Consider the following 20,677-nt stretch of genomic DNA (forward strand, 5'->3'; position numbering starts at 1 on the left):
CATAGTCCATTTCTCCCTGAGTTGTCTCACCTTGGTATGTAGATTAATTGCCCTCTGGCTGATCTAGGAGTCCACCCTGTGTTCCTCCCCTCCTCCATATCCACTCAGCCACCAAGCCCAGTGTATTAGTTTCCTGTTGCTGCTATAACAAATTGGCACAAACTTGTAGCTTAAACAACAGAAATGTGTTATAAGTCTGGCATGAGTCTCACTGGGCTAAAGCCAAGGTGTTGGCAGTGCTATGCTCCCTTCTGAAGGCTCTAAAGCAAAATCCGTTTCCTTGCTCTTTCAGGTTAGTGGCAGAATCGTCTTCTTGCAGCTGTAGGACTGAGATCTCACTTCCTCACTGGCTGCCAGCTGAAATCATTTCCCAGTGTCCAGGGGCCGCCCACATTTCGTGGCTCACAGTGCCTTTCCTCCATCTTCAAAGCCAACAAGGGTGGGGCAAGTCAGTCTCATGCTTTGAATCTCTTCTTCTGTCTCATCTCTCTGATTCAGCTGGGAAAGATGATTCTCTACCTTTAAGGGATCGAGTGCTTAGACTGGACCCACTAAAATAATCTAGGATAATCTCAAATCTCAAGGTGTGTTCCCTTAATCACATCTGTAAAGTTCCTCTTGTCATGTAAAATAACATATTCACGAGTTCTGAGGATTAGGCTTGGACATCTTCAGGAGCCATCCTTCTTCCTAGCACATCCCATCTGTTCTGCACCCAACAGGCATCTCAACTCAGTTACTCTCTCCACTCCCACTGCCCTCTGCCACGTTCCCATCCACTCACTGGGTTAATCCAATGGCCTTCCCCGCTTTGGATGGACCACCAAAGGGTGGTCTTTCTGTCCCCACCCTTTCCCTTCCACACAACAGGCAAAATGATAATCTAGAAACTTCTATCTCCACCCTATACCTATCAGCGTCTTTTCTTTATTTCTGGGACTAAAACTCAAATGCAACAAGGCCTTTGTGATCTAGCACCTGCCTCTCTCCCTAGTCTCCTTCCCGACCACCCAACTCCATGCTCTGCAAACTACTTTCCTTTCTGCTTTCTGCTCTTGGGAGGTTCTCAACCTTCCTCTAGCTCTTTAAATCATTGGCTGGACCGCACCCTTCAGTAGAAGACACAGTGTTTTCTCTTCATCTCTTCCTCCTGACCATCTTAGCTAAATCAGACCTCTAGTCTCACTGCATCTGAATTCCTATCACAGGACTTCACTTTTTTTCTGCCAGAGAATGATTATAATGTGTATTTATTTTGTCTTTTAAATTTACATTTGACTTGTTTATTGTCTCTACCCCCAAGTTGAATAAAACTTGTTCAAATGAAAAATGGCAGTCAACTGTTTTGTCTAGAGCATGGACCTGTCTCACCTGTGAGAGCACAGTGCTAACAGGTAGCAGAGTTGCAGCCACTGTTTGTTGACTGGCTAAGGGAACCACACAAATCCTAAGTCACAGCCATACACTCTGTAGGAGAGGAAAATTTTCGCTGCATGGTTTATGCATGCTATCATCTTATTAGATTAAGCAAGAGAAAAGGGGAAAATAAGTCTGCTAAGGGCCAGGAATGCCCTCCAGATTCTAGAAAGCAGAAAAACAAACCAAATGGGGAACAAAAGGGGGACGGGGGAAAAATATTACTCTACCTTTAAAACTAGGACCACCTGAAGTTTTGCTCTGTAGAAGGCAGAGATGAGGCAGAGAAAAAATTATATGACTTGAGCTGGTATTGTCATCAACTACTGAGGACCAAAGAGCACTATTATCAGAGAGGTGGAGGGTCCTGCTCACCACATGCCCAAAACAAACCACCATCACCATGAGCTCTTGCTTCCTCGTGTTTAGTTTATGAGGGTGTGTGTATGTGACTAGGAGAGATCTTTTATTATTGACTTTTACAGTTTTGTGTTGACCTTCTAGAGACAATTCCTTCATTGCTTCAGGTGAAATAAACTTTGCTTAAATAATTAAAGCCAAATAATTGGTTATTTGGCTTTCATCACCGTACACACCTTTTCTTAGCCAGTTTTCTGGCTGAGACAGTTTCCATCTAAAATCTGCTTGTTCTGCACCTCTCTCCTGATGAGCATTTCAAAAGAAGCAGCTTGAGCTCCCTGGCTACATATCTAGAACAGACTCTCACCTGGGGCAATTTTTGCCCCCCAGGGGACATTTGGCCCTGCTGGGAGAAATTTTTGGATGTCACAACTTTGGGGCAGTAGTGGTGGTCCTGGCCCCCAAAGACTAGGGATGCAGCTAAACCTCCTACAATGCACAGGACATACCCTATCACAAAGAAGTATTGGGTCTCAAATGTCAACTGTGCCATGGTTGAGAAATCCTGTGCATATCTCAGTCATACACTTAATTGTATTCTGGCTGCATAACAGACAGTTGAGGGAGCAGGAGGTGCTTCCATGGCAAAGGCACATTTGGCTGCTCAGACGGGACACAGAGTTTTATTCCTTTTTCCAACAACTGACCTCAAGTTTGGCATCTTCAACCCAAATAACTCACTGTAGCTTACTCAGCCCTCCTTATTCCAAAGTAACAAATACAGCAATATAGCAACTGACTCTCACTTGACCCTCACTGGGGCATGTGATGCTTCTGACTATTTCTTCCTTTGTGAACTCCCTCTTCCCTTGGTCTACAAGACCACACTTTCTCCTGGTGTTCTTTTCTATCATTTCCTCCATCTTCTTTGTGAGCTGGTCTGCCCATCCAAAGACGGCGGTGTCTTCTCTTCATTCTGCATTATCTCCCAAGACATGTTCATTCACTTTACATTTCCAACTTGACCTACATGATAATAACTCCCAAATGTACTAGATACCCTCTTGGATGGCAAACAGCCATGTGTACACAATATGCCAGGAACAAAACTAGCACATAATTATTTGTTGAGTTAAGTAATTGAATAAACATCTACTTTGCTCCAAACACCTTGGCAAGTCATGGCTCAGTCAATCTTTGGGTCTTAAAAGAGCAACAACTCTGTTTTGAAATCCAATTTGCCACAATCCTTTTTTGCGTCATTTAATCACTAAAGACTTGGCGATTAACAAATAAGTAATATATCAATATCCCTTCTCCATGGACATCAGAGGCCATAATAAAACATCTGTGTTAATCAATTTTCTTCTTAAATCACCTTTTTTTTTTCTAATCACATAGTGTCAGTGAAAGCCAATACAAGTTTTTTTTCAAATTTTCAACCATAAAATAATTGTAGATTCCTACTCATTTTGGCAAATCATTATTAGTTTTACAACATATAGCAAAGCTGAAAGCATCTAACGCCTATTAATGCTAACCTTATGCATAAGCACGCTCACGTACGTACCAAGGGCATGGGTCTGCCTGGATGGCCAGACATAAACAGTTAAATTAGTGAGTGGACTGACTGAGTGTTTGAGGTCATGATGCAATTATGGAAGACCATGAAACATTGATATTTCAATTGGATTAAGTATAGGCATTTATAAAGCCGAGGATAATTTTAAGGAAAACAAAACCAGATGTATGCATAAATCTTTAAAAATGCAAGTTGTTGAAGTAAGCATGATCATTCCCCCTTCCCTGAAAGATTTTTAGCATTTTTTTCCGTCCTATTAGTAGTTTCCCTAACAGAGAAGCAATGACCAAGTACCAAAAGTTAAGGAAATACAAACGGGGATGGGGGGCGGGAGGGGAGCAAAAACTGAACACTGACAAAATTTTACATACTATGCTAATTAAGATTTCAGCTTGGTGGAAACCCAAACACATGGATTCCTTTCAGCAGCAGAGCACCAGAGCTTGAGCGAGCACCATCAGAGGGTCTTGGTGAGTGGGCTGACACTGCCAAGCACCCATTCTAGGTCACGCTGCTTCTGGGTTTTTTGTTTTTTGTTTTTTTACAGGTACTCATTTACAACAGCCACATCGGCTCAATACTATTGCTATTCCCATTTTACAAATCCCTTATATGTGCAACATCAAATGGTTCCCTCTAGTAAAATCACACCCCACATAATAACAAGCATGTGCAGGTTGAAGGGTTGAAGGATGAGGAAGCCGGGATGGCCCAGGGGCCATGCGTCTCATTTACAGGAGACACAGCAGTGAATGGAACAGACAAGATCCCTTGTCCTCGTGGAGCTCACGTCCTAAGGAGGAGGATGTAATCAACAAGATTCATGAGTAAATATATAGTATATTTGAAAATGATTATGTTTAGGAGGAAAGTAAAGCACAGAAGTGGTACGGAGATTTCAGAGGCAGAGGAAGGTGGCAATCTTAAGCAAGATAGACAACAGCAGCATTCCTGTAGAAAACTTACCTATCAATATTTTACAAGGGCACAAAAAGACCCAGGGAACCCCAAAAGACCACGTCCATGAACCTCCAGGTTTCATGGGAAACACTAACTGGTGGAAAGCCTGAAAACAATCAGATCACATCTTTCCCCTCCAAACACACAATTCCACACACGGCTGGGATCAATAACTGACTTTCTGCGGGTCATTGCCTGGCTTACCCAGGCTTACTGTCTAGACTCCTCTGTATACTTATGCCACTTTTGTAGCTCCAACTAAAGCCCTTGGTTCCACCAACAGAACGCCGCTCAAGAGTCTGTCTTTGCTCTGGTATTGACATTCTGTATTTCTGCTTGAGCAGTGACTTAGCAACATCAGGGTTACAGCAAGATGGGGTTTTCAGGCTCTTGAACATTGACAGAGGGTGGGGGCAATCCTATCCCTTCTGCCTCTTCCCACAGACCTCGACTACATTGTCTAATTAAAAGGTTTCCTGGGCCGGGTGTGGTGGCTCAAGCCTGTAATCCCAACACTTTAGGAGGCCGAGGCGGGTGGATCATGAGGTCAGGAGTTCGAGACCAGCCTGGCCAACATGGTAGAACCCTGTCTCTACTAAAAATACAAAAATTAGCCAGGCATGGTAGTGCATGCTTGTAATCCCAGCTACTGGGGAGGCTGAGGCAGGAGAATCACTTGAACCTGGAAGGCAGAGGTTGCAGTGAGCTGAGATCATACCATTGCACTCCACTTTGGGCAACAGAGCGAGACTGTGTCTCAAATAAATAAATAAAATTTTAAAAGATTTCTGGGTCCTGCATTTTTCTTTCCTCCCGGGGTGTGATTGTTCACTCCCCACTCTTAGGTGATGCCCGTAAGTTCTTACTATCTGTTACCTTCAGGTAAAAGATATGACCTTTGCAGATATAATCAAAATGAGGTCAGACTAAATTAGGGTGAGCTCTAAATCCGATGAATTATAAGAGGGAGATCTGGAGACACACAGGGAAGAAGCCCATGTGATAGTGCAGGCAGAGGTTGGAGGATACAGCTCCCGAAAGGATATTGTTCACAAATAAATTAAGAGCCAAAATGATGGCATCTGAAAGATAAGCCATCCCAACTGCAAATCTCTAGAGCTATTAATGTAGCATGGCTTTGTCATCGGAAGTCCAGTTTTATGGAAGCCTCAGATTCCCCTAAGGACTGCCAGCATTTAAGCACTTAGAGGAAAATGTCTTCTGCAATTACCAGGGTGCTCCCAGGCAATGGGCAGCAAACGAATACCACCAAGAAGATCCAAAGAGTCAGATATCATGCTTGGTGAATGGGGTGAGCATCTTTATCATAAAGGAAAGTGCATCATGATTAGCTTCTACTGGTAAAATCAGGTAGATGAGGAGAATTGGTGGGAAAATAAAGAAGAAAGAGGAGGAAAAGACACAAAAACGCATGGGAGAGTGAACTACATGATGAAGACAAGTGAATGGCAACCCTACCACCAGCAATCTGACTCAGCACAACATTGCCACCACCAGAGACAGATGGCAAGTGATTGACAGGGACAAAAGGACTTCTGTGGTGTGGGGAAGCACAGTGCCTCATACATCCTAGCTACTGACTGCTGTGGGTGGAATGGTGTCACCCAGAAAGATATGGCCAAGTTCTAATCTCCATGGAGTACCTATAAGTGACCTTATTTGGAAATACGGCCTTTGCCGATACAATATAATGCGGTCAGACTAAATGAGGATGAGTCCTAAATCAAATGACTTTCTTACAAGAGAGATTTGGAAATGCACAGGGAAGAAGCCCAAATAGTAACCCAGGCAGAGGCTGGAATGATGCAGCAACAAGCCGATGAATACCCAGGATGGCTGGCAACGCCAGCAGCAGAAGAGGCAAGAAAGGACTCTGCCTAGAGCATTCAGAGGGAAGATGGCCCTGAGGACCCCTTGAATTTTTTACTTCTGGCCTCCAGAAGTGTAAGAGAGTACATTTCTATTGGTTTTGTTTGTTTTGTTTTCTTTTTGAGATGGAGTCTTGCTCTGTCGCCAGGCTGGAGTGCAGTGGCCCTATCTCGGCACACTGCAACCTCTGACTCCCTGGTTCAAGCGATTCTCCTGCCTCAGCCCTACAAGTAGCTGGGATTACAGGCACACACCACCACGCCCAGCTAATTTTTGTATTTTTAGTAGAGATGGGGTTTAACCATGTTGGCCAGGATGGTCTCTGTCTATTGACCTTCTGATCTGCCCACCTCAGCCTCTGAAGTGCTGGGATTGTAGGTGTGAGCCACTGTGCCCAGCCTTTCTATTGTTTTTAAGCCCCTCAAGTTGTGTCCATTTTTATAGCAACCCTGGGAAACTAATGCAGATACCAGCCTGACACCTGAAAAAAGTTGTCTCAACCAGTGCAAGACAGTATCTGAGTTCTCCTTCCAGGTGCAGAGTTAACATTGCATGTATTTAACTGGCATCCTACCTTCACTTCCTGCCTTTACTAGATTCAACCTATGGATTATCATGCTTTTCAAAGCATGTGTTAGAGAAGAAACTATATGAAAAATTTTATCCATCAGGGAGGCATTTTACAGGAACTTTAATATTAAGATGTAATTGCTAATAGAGGTTAAGACTCTGAATAATCACAGATAAAGAGAGTTTGAAAGAGATTGTAGCTCAGGTTATATCGCCAAAGTGTGATTCTCTTTAGAATAAGGTTTCTCAAGTGCAACTCTCTCGACATTTTGAACTGGATAATGCTTTGTTATGGGGACCTGCCTTGTGCATTATAGGATGTTGAGCAGCATCCTGGACCTCCACTCACTCCCTAGGTGGGTTAGGGTTAGGGTTAGCACCTCAACCCCTCATCATGACAATCAATATGTCTCCAGACATTGCTGAATATCCCCAAGGAAGAGGATAAAATCACCTCCAGTGAGAACCTCTGATCTTGAGTCAGTCTGTACCCTCTCCTAGCACAAATTACTGTAGTGGGGAGAAAAAAATCCTCCTGAACCTTTCATAAAGAACTAGAGGTGGGAAAGTAGATCCAAGCCGTAGACGGGTCCGAGATACCAAAGGTAACTGGGCTACTCAGAAGATGAGGCTTTTTTAGGAAGGTAAGAAAAACACTCCATGGAAGATGGACTCAGGGCTTGATTCTCTAAGTCTGCAGAGAGGCTGGGGAATGACCTCAACCAAATGGCCTCTGTGTGCCTCACTTCATCTTGATGAGAAGACAAATGATCTGAAATTATTGTCAAGAGATTCCCATGAAAGCAAGCTCTATAAGATGTGCAACATGCTCCATGCCTCACACCTTCAACATACAAGTTTGCATCTGTTAATAACAACCAGAGCCACAAGAAAACATGTCAAAATAACTGGTGTGCCCAGTGACCATGATAAACCATTAAGAAATTGTTTTGATTGATTGATATCAGCTGTTTTAAAAGAAAGCCCATGCTTCCAGCAAAAAACAAAATATAATACAAGTGCAACTTAGATTTTAATGTTCTAGGGAAGAATAAGTTTAGCCTTCAAGTGTGTGGCCAATTTGGTCATCCAGAAGATATCATTGATTTCCAGGAGACACTGAACTGTTGAGATTTCACCACAGCTAAATTCTGTATTTGGGTGCCTAGGTATTTATTTTAAGCAACCCTTTCTCAGAAATCATATGCCAAGATTAGTAAATGTCATAGCCACTGAAGTTGTAGAAGGAATTCTAAAATACTACTGCAGTAGGGGTGGTAGCCTAAATAATTCAGACCAAAGTCTTACATAGTCAAAAGTGACCCAAATTCTTTATAGAGCAGAGGTAAACATTTGAAAATAGCACAGATGACTGAACAGGAGACCTTATAAAACCGCTACCTATGAAAACATCACACTTACCCACTAGCACCCTATGGCTCCAGGCAGAGAATAGGTAAATTCCAGTCCATGAGGCCCTAATCAAAAATTGAAGAAAAACAGAAGATTCCACTGAGAACCTCCTGTCAAAAATCATACCTCATTTAAACCTGCAAGGATTAGGTTTTAAATTCCTGGACACATCCCACCAATTTCCCACCCCAATGACTCCTTTTGTCAGCTGGCATTGACTTGGCTGTGTGATTACATCTTCAATCAAAGCTCTTTGTCTGACAGGTTGGATATTTTAGACACCATTCTTTTCTAGGTGGTGTAAGATATTAAAAGTGATCTCAGCAGAGAATTCCATTTTATCGACCTTACCTATCCTGGGCTCAAAAGTGCCTTTAGGACAATGTGCTCACAAACAGGCCCCAAATCTTGTCCCAAAACACAGTTCCCCAGATGCCATAAGCCCACCTGGCTGGGTCTCTGGGTTCCTTGTTCCTGCATCTTCCTTCAGGACTTGCTGTTCCTCCATGTGTCAAGAAGCAAGATAACAATTTATTAAGGGGACAGAGACACTCCCTTTCTGGATAAATGGGGTTTCAGAGTCTGATCCCTAGTCTGGGATTTAGACAGCCTGGGCTCTGGGCAGGAGAGGAGTCAAGGGAAGATTAGAAGGTAGTGTTCAGGGACAAGGCAGACAGCCCAACCAAAATGGTGGTGTGGGGGTGAGGCCGTGAGATGGAACAAGGCACAACAAAGCCAGGAGAAGAAGGTGGGATGAGGGACTGGGATGCAGGGCTGAGAGGGGGTTGCTCCCTCAGGTGCCCAAGCATCACTGTGGGCAGTATGATGGGTTACATCAGATTCCCCCAAAATTCATTTGTTAAAGTCCCAATAACAAGAAAATAACCTTATTTGAAAACAGGGTCACTGAAGATGTAACTTAGGTAAGATGAGGTTCTACTGGAGTAGGACCTTAATCCAGTGTGACTGATGTCCTTAAGAAAATGGGACATTTGGGCCCAGAAGAACGTACAGGGTGGAGGCCATGTGATGACAAGGCAGAGATTGGAGTGATGTTTCTATAAGCCAAGGAACCCCCAGAAGCTGGAGGGGAGCTTGGAGCAGATCCCCACTCACAGCCTCAAAAGGAACCAACCCTGGCAACCCCTTCATCTAGGATTTCCAGCTTCCCGAGCTGTGGGACAATAAGTCTCAGATATTTCAACTATCCGATGTGGGGTACTTTGGAAAATTGCCTTAAGAAACTGATACCTATGGATATCTTATTGTGGTGTCACTGTGATATGGTTTGGCTCCGTGTCCCCACCCAAATCTCATGTTGAATTGTAATACCCATGTGTTGGGGAGGGACCTGGTGGGAGGTGATTGGGTCATAGGGGTGGTTACCCCCATGCCATTCTCATGATACTGCATGAGTTCCTAGGAGATCTGATGGTTTAAAAGTGTGTGACAGTTCCCCACCTTGCTCTCTCTCCTGCCACCATGTAAATGTGCCTTGCTTCCCCTTCACCTTCTGCCATGATTGTAAGTTTCCTGAGGCCTCCCTGGCCATGCAGAACTATGAGTCAATTAAACCTCTTTTCTTTATAAATTACCCAGTCTCAGGTAGTTCTTTATAGCAGTGTGAAAACAGACTAATACACACTGCCACAAACCCTTTGGTATGATCAAAGGATAATTTTATTTTATTTATTATGCTTTCTGTAACAACACCAGAAACCATTACTTATCTAAGGCCCAAAAGGAACCTTATTGTAGTCAAGTGTTTTAATATTTACAGTCTTTTTATATGACTTAAAATTGTGATCACTTTATACCCAATAGTTTAAAGAGCATAGAAATATATTTGTGTGCCTATTTAACTTACAGGTTTTTAACAGAAGAAAACTTTGCAGCTGGAAACTGATATTATCCTGTTTTCATCTTTGAAATCATCACATTGTAACTGCTCTTCATTTTACAGTTTTTCCAGCAACTTTTAGGTCAAAACCAAAAAAAATTTTTACCTGAATTGGCCCAACTATCTGTATAAATTGGAGCCTGGTGGTGCTCAGCCTTCTGCTGTTTGATAGATTAATAGTTTGTGTCAGGGTGATATAGAAGGCAAGACAATTGCTGGGCTGAGAGTGTGGGGAAATTTAGATGAACTAAATTAAAACACATTTTCCCCCACTGAAAGCTTTTACCCTGACAAGGTGCATCACTTATCAAAACTTCCACCTTGTAGAGAACTCAGTTTGTATTTCTAATAACAGCACTGGAGAGTCATGATGGCTCCCTCCTGTAATCCCAGCACTTTGGGAGGCTGAAGCAGTCAGACCGCTTGAGCTTAGGAGTTTGAGACCAGCCTGGGCAATATGGTAAAACCCCATCTCTACAAATAATACAAAAATTAGTCGAGCGTGGTGGTGAGTGCCTATAGTCCCAGCTACCCAGGAGGCTCGGGTGGGAGGATTGCTCAAGTCTAAGAGTTTGAGACCATCCTGGGCAACATAGCTAGACCCTGTAACTACCAAAAAAAACCAAGTTGCTGGGTGCAGTGGTGTGCACTTGTAGTCAGTCCTAAGAATGCTGAGACGGGAGGATGGCTTGAGCCCTGGAGGTGGAGGCTACAGTGAGCCATGATCATCACACCACTGCAATCTCCCATCAAAAAACATAAAACAAAACCAAAAACAAATAATAGCAGCAAAGCAAGGTGCAAGTATGTGGACATTTCCAAGTCATAGTTTGAAGCTGATAATAATCATACTCTTCAGCTGATGTCGTTTAGCAGTGAAACATTTAGGTAACAAAACATCATGTTCTCAGAGATGTGAATTATGTGATGATCTGAAGGCTAAGCATGTAAATAGGTATTTGGTAGGTGAAATCACAGCCTCCAAATGTTATGGGAAAAAGCCCAAGCCTGGGAGGGAGGTACGTGCAGATGCACGCTCCTAATGCCTCTTTGTGCTGTTAGATCAGCGACACTTTCCAGTTTTCTCTTAGTCAGAGTAGATATTATTGCTGTTGGTATCAAATTAGCTTCATGTGTCCTGTGTTTATTTATAAGCTTCCTGACGACAGTTCAGAGAGCAAGACATCCCTGCAGTGACAGCATAGTTATAGCCATTTGTAGATTTGGGGATATCATAGTTGTCTAACACATGGTAGAGGAATAATGAGGAATTTAAAATACTGGAAATTGATTTTAAAGAAAATGTAGGCCGGGCACGGTGGCTCAAGCCTGTAATCCCAGCACTTTGGGAGGCCGAGACGGGTGGATCACGAGGTCGGGAGATCGAGACTATCCTGGCTAACACGGTGAAACCCCGTCTCTACTAAAAAATACAAAAAACTAGCCGGGCGAGGTGGCGGGCGCCTGTAGTCCCAGCTACTCGGGAGGCTGAGGCAGGAGAATGGCGTGAACACGGGAGGCGGAGCTTGCAGTGAGCTGAGATCCGGCCACTGCACTCCAGCCTGGGCGACAGAGCGAGACTCCGTCTCAAAAAAAAAAAAAAAAAGAAAATGTAGAGCTACAAACATTCGTATCTGCAAGCTGATCTAGTGTGTGCCTCTTAATGCTGGGTGTGAGGGTTTCTGAGAGTCCTCTGCTATCTCAACCCTGCAAAGGGATGCAAAACAGCCATTAAATCCAGCCATGCAAAAAATAATATGCTGTCCTCTAAACATCGCATGAGGTCTAAACCTGCGCTCAGCAGTTTCTCCCTCAAAAAAAAAAAGTCTTTCGAATATCTCTATTTCCATTTATAAATGCTGTTGTCACCCAAGTTACCGAGGCTTAGAACCTTAGAGCCATTCAATAAAACCTTCACAAACCTCTCAGTATTGAGCTTCGCGGTGGGGTGCTCCCAGGCGGATGGGAGGTCAGAAACCAATCCTGCTGAATGTACCACAAGCCACAGCAACCAAATGCAGAAAAGCCCACAGGTCCACAGACTGAGATGCTTGGAAGCAGCCTGAGAGGTGGTGAGACCTCCCTCCGACTCTCTCTGCACATCCAGTCACTTCCCAAAAAGGATTGCATTTGACCTCTCGGAATTACTAGGGGAAGTGCATGTACCTCCTTCCTCCTGAGAAGGAAGCTCCAAGAGTGTGTCTTTTTTTTTTTTTTTTTTTTTGAGGTGGAGTTTTGTTCTTGTTGCCCAGGTTGGATTGCAATGGTGTGCTCTCGTCTCACTGCAACCTCCACCTCCCAGGTTCAAGGCATTCTCCCGCCTCAGCCTCCCGAGTAGCTGAGACTACAGGCGCCTGCCACCAAGCCCAGCTAATTTTTGTGTTTTTAGTAGAGACGGGGTTTCCCTATGTCAACCAGGCTGGTCTCGAACTCCTCACCTCATGATCCACCCGCCTTGGCCTCCCAAAGAGTGTGCCTTTTTATTACTCTCCTCACAGGTTAAAAAGTGAGTTTCATTAGGGCACATTCAGCAAAAGACAATCAAACAAAGAGGACTTGTGTCTCTGCTGAAATGTAAGCATCAGAAAAACAAAATTATTTTCTGTCTTGTCCAGTCTTGGCAGTTACTAGGTGCTCAATAAAGTTTGTTGAGTGAATGAATGTAAAAAATAAAGGAAGAAATTTCCCTTTCTTCCAATGGCCAGGCATGCCAGCAACCAGAGTAAGTGAATCTGTTAGGGAGACACAAGCCTGGGGTGGGCTGTGCCAAGGACTAGACAGCTGGGGAGAGGAGAGTTGGGGGAGAAGGAAGCAGCCAGCCCATCTGACTGCCCACCTAAGTCGTGTCCTCCAAGCCAGCACTTATCAGGGATAAACTGGCATTTTCATCCCTGCATGCCCTGCTCTCTCCATTCAAATACCTCAGAAATGACATCAGAGGGGTGTTGCTTAAATTTCCCCTAAAACTCCCACATTTCGTGTATGGAATGTATGTATAGAGGGCATTTGCTGTACATCTTTAGTACATGAGCTGGGAACCCCAAGATATAAACAAGAATTGGTGAGATTGAAAAGGTTGCTGGTGGAGTCTGGTCAAATGGCTCCTGGGAACTGCTGCAAACAAGCACTACTGTCACCACCACAAACCCATGCCCTCTGAACTCACAGCCAGCAGCTAGTGCAGAAGAGAGCTGGTTTTAAGAAGGAAGAACCTTAGCAAAACTGCTTCTAATTGGGCTTGCAACACAGGCCTGCTGCTGTGGGAGCCACTGCAGCTCAATCCTGGACTCCAGGACAGCAGCCGGCCTGGTGCTGTCTTGGCATTTGTGATGAAGACATATTTGCCCCTTTCTGGATTACCTCAGTGGGGCCTCTAGGCAAGACCCCTAAATAGTAGTCAGTGAGCTCTGTGTGGTTCAGGAGGTAATGGTGAGTTCAGATTCTGTTTTGAATTAGTAGGACCAGGCCAAGAGAGCAGCAACTGTTCCACACTCCCAGCTTCACTGTCCCAATGTCTCTCAATGTCTCAGGCATTGAGAGATGAATCCCTCCTTACTATATGCCTTGTCCAGAGGCTGTAAGTGTCACAACCATTCCCATCCCACCACCAGCCTCTTCAACGTCTCCAATGCTGCCACTCCCATAACCTCTATCACCACCATCACCATTAGCACCACCAAAACCACCACCACCATCATCATCACCATCATAGGTAACACCATCACCACCACCACCATCGCTATCTCCACCACCATCATCACCACCACCAAGGTGCAACAACAATACCATCACAACCACCATCATCACTATCACCAACAACATCATCACCACCATCACCACCACCAACAATACCATCACCACCACCAACACCATCATCACTATCATCACTACCACCATCACCACTACAACCACTACCACCACCATTATCACCATCACCACTACAACCAACAACATCACCACCATCACTATCATCACCACTATCACTACCATTAACACCACCACCACCATTACCACCACTATCATCACCATTACCACCACCACCATCACTATCATCACTATTATCACTACCATCACCATCATCACTACCACCATCACCACCACCACCATCACCACCACCACCATCACTATCGTCCCCACTATCACCACCACCAACCACCACCATCATCACCGTTACCACCACCATCACCATCACTATTACCATTACCATCATAGCCCCCACCCCACCTCAATCACAACTTTTACCTCTTGCTCCATTTCCACCATCATGGTTACTGTCACCTCCATGAGCATCTTCCTGCCACCACCATATTGCCATCATACCATCTCTACCACCATCACCCCACTATTGCTATGATCACCACATCACTCCACCATTACCCCCATCACCACCACCGTGTGATCTCAAGTTGGCCTTGTAATTTTTAGCTGCATAAACTCTAATCCTGAATTTAGATTTTAGAGTTCCAGATCAGTTTTAATTATAGAAGTATTGTAGATTTGAATCATCAGCAAATAAAGAATAAAGTCATGTGTTAGCTTCATAGTAAAAATATAGACAAAAAAATTAGATCATTTCAGTGAATCTTCCATGAAAATTAAATGAAGGAATGGCAGACTTTTTTAATGTCTGTTTTTAGTGGAGTGGCAAAAAACAACTTAATTCAGTGTCTGTAAACCCAAAGGTTTACAAGACTTGCACTGACAAGTCTTGCGTCTGGATTCCTTTATAGATGTCATGTTTGCTAGAAGAATTGAGGAGCTAGAAGGCTATGAAAGTGTACTTCACTTTACTAGAAGAGAAGGAGCTGTAGAAGAGTTGTTTATTTTTATAATTTTTTGAGACAGGGTCTTGCCCTGTTGCCCGTGGAGTGCAGTGGCAGGATCATGGGTCACTCACTGCAGCCTCGATCTTCTGGGCTCAAGGGATCCTCCCACCTCAGCCTCCTGAGTAGCTGGGACTACAGGCATGCGCCACTGTGCCCAGCTAATTTTTTAATTTTTAATTTTTTGTAGACACAGGGTCTTGCTATACTGCCCAGGCCAGTCTTGAACTCCTAGCCTCAAGTGATCTTCCTGCCTCGCCTTATAAGCATGAGCTACTGCAGCTGGCCTATTTGTTTTTTTTAGGTAGTCAGGCTAATTAAACTGGAGGGAAGGAGAGTGATTTCAGTGGAAGGAAGCTGAGCTTTCAAAGGGGAGGCAGGGCATACAGGAAGGGGGATGAGATTGGGCAGATGTGAAAGGGAGGAGGAGCTACAGATGGACCCTGAGAGAAAAGTGGAGTTGTGGATGCGGTACTTCAGGACATCATCCCTCAGTAGGTATAATATCTAGGCTTGTCTGTCATGCTCTAGGTAAGGCTAATGCTGCTAGTTTGTGGAGCAAGGCATGGAAGAGCAAGGCATTCAATACAGAAAGGGAATGATCTCAGAAGCAGGTCCAACTGTCAGAAATGCCACTGTACTTTCTGGAAGTAGCAGGGGCAGGAGAGGGTCGTGATCCCTGGAGACAGCCCCTACAATTGTCAAACAAACAAATAACAAAAGATGAGGCAGAGAAAAAGGGGGAGGGTCCTTTTTAGATCCCCTAGGAAGGGGCTGTCCACCTGCTGCACATTGTAGTCACCAGGAAAGCTCTAAACACCACCAGTGCCTGGAAGATCAGCACCACCTGGATTCACCAGGGTTCTCCAAGAAGCAGAACCAACAGGAAGTGGATAGAGATGAGATAGAGGAGATAGAGACAGAGAGATAGGGATAAAGAAAGAGAGGGAGAGATGGAGATAGGGATAGAGATGAAGACAAAGATAGAGATACATAGAGGAAGAGATAGGGATAGAGCTAGTTATAGACATAGAGATTGAAGAGATAGACATAGAGATAGAGGTAGGTAGAGACAGGGATAGAGACAGAGAGATAGGGATAGCGATAGAGAGAGATCGAGATAGAGAAAGATAGGGATAAAGACAGACAGAGACAGAGACAGGGATAGATATAGAGATAGAGATAGAGATAAGGATAGAGAAAGATAGACATAGGGATAGGGATAGAGAGAGATAGGGATAGAGATAGAGGGAGATAGGGATAGAGATAGAGACAGAGAGATATAGAATAGAGAGAGATAGCAATGGAAATAGGACAAGAGAGAGATAGAGATAAAAATAGAGATAGAGATAGAGGTAGATAGGGATAGAGATAGAGACAAGTAGATAGAGGAAGAGACAGAGACAAAGATAGAGATGGAGATAGGGATAGAGGCAGAGATAGAGAGATAGACATAGGAATGGGGATAGAGACAGACAGAAATAGAAATAGATGGAGATAAACATAGAGACAGAGATAGGGATAGAGATAGAGATAAAGGGATAGAGAGAGAGTGATAGAGATAGAGCAGAGAGATGTATTTACTTTAAGGAATTGGCCCACAAGACTGGAGGCTGGCAAGTTTGAAATCTGCAGGGTAGGCTGACAGGCTGGAGGTTCAGGGCAGAGTTGATGCTGCAGCTCAAGCTGAAGCTTGTCTGGAGGCAGAATTCCCTCTTATTTGGGGGAATATCAGCCTTTTCTCATAAAGCCTTCAACTGATTGCATGAGGTCCACCCACATTATGGAGGGTAATATGCTTTACTCAAAATTCACCAAAATGTTAATTTCACCTAAAAAATTCTTTCACAGCAACATCTACACTGGCTTTTGGCCAAAAATCTGGCTACCGTGGCCTAGCCAAGTTGACATAAACAATTAGCCATCACACCTCCCCAAAGACTGGGACTCAATTGGTTGGGTACAGTATGGACCTCAGGATTCTTAAAGTCCCCCAAGGGATTCCAAGCTGCAGCCAAAGGTGAGGAGCAGTGCTCCAGGAGCAAAGACTCGAAGCAATAACAGCAGCTTTGGTTTGGAAATGTTCTAAGGATGGTTCTTGATTGAAAACCAACATGAGGACTAGAGGGAAATTGTCCCCTGGAACCAGGCTTCCCGGGCCTTAGCAATTTAAAAACAAGAGGCAATAGAAGCAGTTCACTATGTCACAGCACTGCACGCATGCCCATAAGATTCAGTGGCAGCCTTGACACTATAGAGGGCCAACTCTCAGAGCAGCCTCAGGAGACTCCACACACCGGGCTAAAAGGGAATTGACACCCAAGGTGCAAAAGAAAGTGTGCCACCTCTGTGTATTTCTATACTTTGAAAGAAGATAGCAATGTCTCAAATATGTCTCAACAAATACCTCCTCTGAGGAAGGAGACAATATGTACAGGTTACATAGGGCCATTGTTGGTTTGGTGAAGGGACGGTTCTTGCAATGGAGTTAACTGCCCCAGTCGCAGTGCTCTGGCACCAGAGTTATCCTGCAGAGATAAAAACAAGGATGATTTCTTCTCTGTACACCAACCTACACTCAGATCCCATGGAGTTTCCATGGTGTAGTTGGCGTCAGTACCACGGGCCAATATTTTACCAAGTGTGACGTCCCGAGAAGTATGTTTGGATTGGGTAGTTTCTCTAGACATTGAAGTTAGCTGGTGATGGAATGTCAGTGCTGTGAGAATCCTGGTGGTGCCGAGATCACTTTCTTCTCTTTCAAGTGGGAAATGAGAGATTGACCTAACCTAGTGCATCTTCTGAAGTCCTGAAGGCATTAAGCACGTCATGATGAAGGGTAGCCCAGTTCACATCTGATTGTTGAAGAGATCCAGAGAACAGAGAAACAGATCCAGAGAACAGAGATCCAATAAACAGAGAAAGAAAGGAGGAAGGCCTTAATTTCATTGAACATTAATTTAAGACTGGGAATTATAGACTTCGGATTTGACTTCACAAGAGCAAGAGTATTTAATTTTAGACTTTACTTAGGGCACAGAATTATTTGAACTTTAACTTCCAAGCGTATCCAGTAGTTGCCTCTTTTAATTTCTTCCTGAGAATCTCTGCTGGTCCTTAGAGTGGTACAAGCTACTCCAGCTGTCATCCTCCAGGCATGAGGGAGGATTGGACTCGTGTGCCCTCTTGAACTCAGGTGGTGCAATATAACTTTCCTTGGCCCATGAAATGTGAGCAGTAGAGACATGGTCCCTTCCAGGAAAAGCTGCAGGCACCAGTGTGTGCCTAGCTAAGCTCAGTTTCCCTCTGGGACACAGCCAGCAGCATTCCGCATGGCTGCTGTGCTCTCAGCTGGGCACCGGAGTGAAGACCAGGGAGGCACAGGGCAGAGCCCAGGCTGGCCAGTGAAGTCCATGGAAACAAACCTTTCTAATGTTAAGCCATGAGATCTGGGAATTGTTTGCTGCTATTTAAGAGTCCTGAGGTCCAGAATACAGCCAGCCAACCTAGCCTAACCTATTAAAAGAGAATTTAATAAAAGAAGGGGTTTATATTCAACTTTGAGTTGTTGACATTTTAGTCCCAGATCATATTAATGTTGACATTTAATCACATTGCAGAATCTCAGATAAGCTACACTGGGCAATATTGTTGGAAAAGAATGCAAAGAAAGAAAGAAAAAAATAAATTTCCAACTTTGACTTCAGTGTGGCTCAAACTTAGTTTGAATATTTTACTATTCTGACCCAACTGACAGCTTCTGAGAACCAAATACATACTCCCTGGCAGTAGTCCCCAGAAGACACTCAAGACACAGTGGCTGATATTGGGGAGTGGGTGGCCGCAGGCAGGGGCAGCTTTTGCCAAGTGAGCAGCCACAGGAGTAAGACGGTGCCTCCCTGGCCAACCAGGGACTGAACACTTCAATCTAAAGGTTACACATTCAGGGAGCAAAAAGGCTGGGCCCTCTTCTCCCCTGTGCCTCATATTTGCATGTGGAGGGAATGCCACTTGAGCAACTCTCTTGGTGTTCCAGTCTCACTAGCCCCTCACCATGGGGGATTGAGGTCTCAGTCTGTGGGAGACTATATTGGCTCATGGCCCATGACTGGTGAGGCTGATCTACTACTGTAAGTAACTGAGATTTGACTTCTTTTCTTCCCTTTCCTCTCAGAACCAGTGAGAGGCAGCAATTTTGGGTAAAATATCTGATTTGGAAATACCAACTTTACCCTCGTGGGCTCCCCAAGAAACCAGGTGGGAGAAGGGACAAGCAGATAAGGGCAAGCCCATCAACATCAACGTGTCAACCACACCCAGCCACCTCCTTCTGGGCAGCAGCAAAGCTGACATTTTGATCTCCATCTGTCTGATTCTTGTGTCTACTTTTCAGTTTACAACTCCAGTGGGAAACAAAGAGCTTTATTTACAGACCCTTAAAAATCCCATCAGAGTGTCGTTCCCAGATGAGAGGCCATGTGAGACCATATGGGAAAACAACAGCCATGATGACAGCGTGACAGTGGAACGGTTCGTCTTGTTCCCAGGCCTTGCGGTCATGCAAGTTTCTTGTGGATCCTGTTGGGACCAGCTGCTCACCAAGGCTGAGTAGGACCCCAAATGACAGGGACTCTCTGCCAGACTCACAGAGAACTGCTGGGTTTTGGGGAAGGGTGTGTGTGTCTTTGGGGCGTGGAAGTTGGTGTTATAGTGGAGACCCAGAGGATGAGAAAACCTCTCTACCTCAGCAGAAGAGTGGCAGCTGAGAGAGAGGCAGGAAATGCAGCCACCGTGGACCGGGGCAGGGAGATTTTGAGGAGAGTGAAATCCAGAAACGCTGTGTAGTATTCGTTTGTATCTAGAAGGTGACCATCTTCTCAAGGAGATGCCTGTAACCAATTTTCTACACTATTAAAGGTATAAAGTTCTTGGCGTTACTACTTACAATTTTTAACGTAAAAAGATTATGACATCACAGAGTTTCTAGCATCTATTCTCAACTTCCCACTCCCACTGCTGGCATCCAGAGCAGGCCTTTATTACCATTCCTCTGGTTCATTTAAACCAAGCATGGATGCAGAGAGAGGAGTGGGGGGAAAGATGAACCTTCGCCACCTACTTCTCCATCTGTGGCCACTTTGTCTGGAAGGAGAGTGAGGTTCTGTGTGGGCTAGGAGGGGGCAGAGGTGGCCCTCGGCTACAGTTCACCCTGCATCCCAGCCTCCTCTGTGGGTCTCCAGGCTGGGTGGCTCCAGCTCCATGACCTGGGGGAGGGAAAATGTGATGGAGAAGAATCCAGGAGGCTAGGAGCAACTCTTACTCCTTGGAGTGTGGGAGGCTGTCTCACAAGGTCAGGGATCAAAGAGAAATAGAATGAGCTGACTTGACCTCTGCAGGAGCTGGAGGTAACAAGCACTGGGGCATGACATTCCCTCTGGAAAGCAAGTCTTTTACAATTTAAGTTGATGGAACTCAGCAGGAGGAAGAACTGCCTTCTGTAACTAGAGAGAGACTGGCAGGAGATGACCACTGTCTGAATGCTTAACTCACCCTTACAAGCAGCAATTTCAAGGAAATGATTGGACCTTTCTGCAGCTGTCGGACTGGCTCTGATTTCCAGCAGATCCGAGGGAACATTGTGAATGTGAGAGCAGCAGAGTGTCAGTGAAAAGGCCAACACCCCACCATGTCATGTGCAATAGCAGTGTGTGTGTGTTTGCATATTTGTGAATTGTTTGCATCTGTACCTGTGTATTCATGTGT

Source organism: Macaca mulatta, chromosome 3 (assembly GCF_049350105.2).
Source record: "Macaca mulatta isolate MMU2019108-1 chromosome 3, T2T-MMU8v2.0, whole genome shotgun sequence".
Classification (NCBI taxonomy): domain Eukaryota; kingdom Metazoa; phylum Chordata; class Mammalia; order Primates; family Cercopithecidae; genus Macaca; species Macaca mulatta.